Source organism: Lontra canadensis, unplaced genomic scaffold, assembly GCF_010015895.1.
Source record: "Lontra canadensis isolate GAN:19392208 unplaced genomic scaffold, GSC_riverotter_1.0 scaffold53, whole genome shotgun sequence".
NCBI lineage: Eukaryota > Metazoa > Chordata > Mammalia > Carnivora > Mustelidae > Lontra > Lontra canadensis.
Window position 1 is genome coordinate 7,564,185 of NW_022631047.1, and position 5,236 is coordinate 7,569,420.

Below are 5,236 nucleotides of genomic sequence, written 5' to 3' on the forward strand. Positions count from 1 at the left end.
TAAATCCCAGGACCCCAAAATCATGACCTGAGCTGAAAACAGCCACTTAAAGACTGGGCCACCCAGGCACCCTTCTTTTTCCAGATTCATAAGGTGAAATCTTCAATAGTTGTTTTTAAAACTTTCTTCTTTTCTATTAGAAGCATTTAAAGTTACAAGTTTTCTTCTAAACTTTAAGCTGCATCATACAAATTTTGATGTGTTGAATTTTCTTTACCATCCAGTTAAAAATATTTTCTGATTCCCTGTGTAATTTTTTCTTGACCCATCAGTTGTTCAGAAATATATTACTTACTTTCCAAATGTTTGGCATTTTCTCTTGACATCTTTTTGGTTTTGATTTCTAATATAAATCCATTATGGCCAGGGAACATAGTCGGTATGATTTTAGTATTTTTAATTTTATTGAGACTTATTTAATAGCCCATCAAATAATCTGTCTTGGTTTATGAAATATCTGTACTTGGAAATAATGTATATTGTGCCACTTTTGGCTGTTGTGTTCTATATTAATTAGGTCATAGTGTGTTCAGAAATCCTTTGTCTTTACTGATTTCTGTGAAATTGTTCTATCATTCATAAAAGAGAGATTTTGCAATCTCCAACTATGATTGTGGGTTTGTGGATCTATGTCTCTTCAGTTGGGTCCTTTTTTGTTCCTTGTATTTAAATGCTTTACCAGGTACTTACACATTTATGATTTTTTTTTTTTTAAATTTTATTTATTCACTTGTCAGAGGAAGAGAGAGCACAAGCAGACAGAGGCAGAGAGAGAAGCAGTCTCCCCGCCGAGCAAGGAGCCCAATGTGGGACTCGATCCCAGGGCTCCAAGATCATGACCTGAGCCGAAGGCAGCCACCTAACTGACTGAGCCACCCAGGCACCCCCACATTTATGATTTTTATGTCTTCATGATGAATTGGCTCCAATATGCCTTTTTATCTGTTAATATTTTTTGTCTAAAGGTTTACCTTATCTGATATTAGTATAGTCACCAACTTTCCTATACTGACTGTTTGCATGGTATATTTCCTTTATCTACTCAATTTTCTTTCAGCCTGTGTTTTATATTACACGCATCTTGCTCATAGACGATATGGCTGGGTCTTGTTCTTTTAATCAGTGCTCGATAAGCTTTCTTTTCCTTTCATCATTATTTTTGGCTTCATTCCTATTTTGTAGTCTTTCTTGGATAGCCCAAAAACCCTAATATTTAAAGCCAGTCATTATTTTATAGCCCCTTTACGCACATGGTCTTGAATCAGATAGATCATTGTAGTTGCCATTTTCTCAACTCTTTCCAGTAATCTTATAACTTCTTTAAGATGCAGAAATCAAGATGGCCCAAAGAATTCCTAATAATAGCCTCTAAAGCTAAGTTCAACTCCTTGTACTTGTTATAACCTAAGTAGAGGGCCCTAACCTAAGAAGAGGCTTGGGCTTTATGTCAAAAGATTAGGAATAAACATTCATGTATAAGTTTAAAGTGACATAAAATATTATGATGCTTCACTTCTTACTTGCTAGCATGTAGAAGATGTTACTCAGGGCTATCAGAAAGCCATGTCTGGACTTGGTGATGGGGCACATGGGTGGTTATTAATATTCAATCTGGAAACATATCCTAACATAATATTTGTTTCCCAGTCTGGGTTAGGGGCTTGCTTTCTTGTTTTTTTTATGAAAGTTACAGATTGGTTGAGGATGACTAGGTTTATGCTATGAAATGAGTAATATATACACTTTTCCTAAAACAGCTACTTAGTTTAATACATGGACTGCTGTGAATACTATAGAGTGAGTCACAGGTAAAAGCTCAGTCTCTGTTCTGAGGCAGTCTCTATTCTCTTTCTTCTTGTGTAATCCACATCCTGCTGATTCCTCTTGACTGTGTTTCATCTTGTGCCTGCATGGTGACAACAGGGTCCTTGCTTTGTGTCTCTAATGATGTACGTGCTCAACTTCCACATTAAGCACAATCTTCTTCCATTGTGTGTGTGTGTGTGTGTGTGTGTGTGTGTTTTAAGATTTTATTTATTTATTTGACAGAGAGAGAGACTGAGAGAAGGGGAACACAAGCAGGGGGAGTGGGAGAGGGAGAAGGAGGCTCCCCGCTGAGCAGGAAACCCAATGTGGGGCTTGATCCCAGGACCCTGGAATCATGACCTGAACCAAAGGCAGACACTTAACAACTGAGTCACCCAGGCGCCCCTTCCATTGTGTTTTTAAGGGTGCTTATTTTCTGTCAACTCTTGTCAAAATTCCTCCTACTGAAGACTTAATTCTTCTGCATGTGCCTGATTATTGAGTAGTTATAGTCTAAGCCTTTTAGAGAAAAGCAATATCCAGGGGTCCTGGGATCCAGCCCCACATCGGGCTCCCTGCTCAGTAGGAAGTCTGCTTCTCCCTCTCCCACTCCCCCTGCTTGTGTTGCCTCTCTCACTGTCTCTTTTTGTCAAATAAATAAATAAAAATCTTAAAAAAAAAAAAAAAAAAAAAGCAATATCCATTTTGGTGCCTTATTGGAAAATGGAATTGCAACGTGAATGGAAACAATGACACTTTCTGATGACACTTTACCATCCCTGCTCCCCAACCCCCCCACTGCTCTGCTTCAGGCTTCTACTGTTTAACTCCTTCCTGCCTCTTTAACTAGTCACATGAAATATATTGAAAATATATATTGAGATGAAGATCGTGCCTGCCTGCATGCACACACATAAATACAAAGTTCTACTTTCAATTCAGAAAGCTCCTGAATAAAAAAGAGAAATGTCCACTGAATATGAATAAGCTGGGTTTCCATTGGAAAAGCTATGGTTACAAAGTGATATAATGTTACCAATAAATGTCTAAAAGTTTCTTGGATGCCTGAGTGGCTCTGTTGGTTGAGCAACTGCCTTTGGCTCAGGTGGTGATCCTGGAGTCTGGGATTGAGTCCCACATTGGGCTGCCTGCTCAGTGGGGGGGTCTGCTTCTCCCTCTGCCCCTTCCCCCTCTCATATACTCTCTCTCTCTCACTCTCTTCTTCTCAAATAAATAAATAAAATCTTTAAATAAATAAATAATAAATGTCTAAAAAAAACCCTCTCAGCTGTGAAGTGACAAATGCTGGACCCAAAAACTACGACTCACATGTGGAAATGTGGTGTGACTAACCCATTAGAAATATCCCCAGAAAAAATATATCCATGACAGCAAAACAGGCTGTGGATTGTTTTTTACTTCAGCATCCATAAATATCTCATTATCACTGTTTGGACAGTTGCACTTATTTACTATTCTAGGAGCAGTTTGTTGACATTCTGTTATTCCATTTTATACGTTCTTAGCAGTGAGATGATGTGCTCTGTGTTCTCTAACATGGGGTCTTCATCCCATTTGATAGCAACATGTGCAGAAGGCGCCTCACTCGGGGGTGGCACATGCCTTAAGCAACCGAGACCCCTCATCGTGGACACACACCAGAGACTTAGGTTATATTACCTATTCTACCTCTTCCCTTCCATCATGAACCTTCTTGTTCTTTTCTTCAGTATTCAGTCTCTATCCCACTCCCCACGTGAGGGTTCTGTCTCCCTGCCCAGCATCCTCACAGGAATACAATACAAAGACTCTATTCCTGGCTTTACACTCCAAGTCCTGTTCCTGGGATCACCCTCCATCTTGAGGTCTAGTTGAGGCTCCCTGTGACCTATGTCAGATCAATCACTCCAAATTCATTCTTGCCCAAAAAGGAATTTAAAAATCACATTTCCAGTGGTTTGAGGGGGAGAGCCTTCTCTTCCTCTCAAATGCTTTCCTCACCTATTTACTAGTACCTATAATTAACTTATGCCATAAACATTATATTCTATCTATTTTTTAGACTGGGCACAGTATGCTTTATTGATCATATATGAGAAGATAGGGTTCCTCAAGCCACTCCCCCTTTTCAGGGGGTCTGAGATGGAAACTGTCAAAGTTGGGATATTCTCAGTGTGTTGGGGGATGAATTAAGCAAGGACTGCTCAGCAGCTGAGGGCCTCTCCCTTCTTGTGGCTCTCAGCAGGGGCTGGTGGTCCAGAGGGCTCTTACTCCTCAAAGGCCATGTGGGCCATAAGGCCCACCCTCCAGTGCTATAGCCAAATTCATTGTCATACCAAGAAATGAGTTTGACAAAGTGGTCACTGAGAGCAATGCTAGTCCCAACGTCAAAGATGGAAGAGTGGGTGTTAAAGGTGCAGGAGACAATCTGGTCTTCACCAGCCCAGGATGTCCTCAAGGGGGCCCTATGTTGCCTGCTTCACCACCTTCTTAATGTCATTGTATTTGGCAGCTTTTTCCAGGTGGCAGATCAGATCCACAGTGGACACATTGAGGGTGGGGACATGGAAGGCCATGCCAGTGAGCTTCTTATTCAGCTCAGTGATTCCTTTCCTATAACCTTGGCAGGTCAGTAGAAGCAGGGATGTATTCTCAGCAGCCCCTTGGCTATCACACCGCAGCTTCCTAGAAGGGCTGTCCACAGTCTTCCGGGTGGCATTTGATGGCATGGAATGTGGTCATGAGTCCCTCCACAATACCAAAGTCATCATGGATGACCTTGGCCAGAGGGGCCAAGCAGTTGGTGGTATAGTCCTGCTTCTCATGATTCTCACCCATCACAAACATGGGGGCATCAGCAGAAGGGGCATAAATGATGTTCATCTTGGCCCCACCACTCAAGTGAGCCCCAGCCTTCTCCATGGTGAGAAGGACCCTGGACTCCACAACATACTCAGCACCAGCATCATCCCATTATGCTGGCAGGATCTTGCTCCTGGAAGATGGAGATGCACTTTCCACTGATGACAAGTTTTCTATTCCCAGCCTTGACCATGGTGTTGAATTTGGCATGGGTGGAACTGGAACATATAGACCATGTAATGAAGGTCAATGAAGGGGTCATTGATGGTGACAATATCCACTTTGCCAGAGTTAAAAGCAGTCCTGGCCAAATCCACTTTCTCCAACCTGGACCATCATGTCTCAGGAAAACAGCTGGCACTGCACCAGAAGGTACAGCTGTCTGTCAAACATGGAGAAACAAAGAACCCCATTCTAGAATCTTTGATACTTAAGAAATTTGAATCAGCCCAGGCCTGGCATTTTTTCAAATCTAGGAGCAAGTTTTAATACAGAGACAGAACCCTGGGATTGAGTTAGAGTGGCAACATCTAGGACACCAGATTGTGTGTGCACATGCTCGTGTGGT

The 5,236-nt window shown here is 41.7% G+C and overlaps 1 pseudogene; it reads right to left on the minus strand.

The window, feature by feature from the left end:
* Nucleotides 1-4,073: 4,073 nt before the first annotated feature.
* Nucleotides 4,074-5,004, minus strand: LOC116877609 (annotated as a pseudogene).
* Between the last annotated feature and the right edge of the window lie 232 nt (nucleotides 5,005-5,236).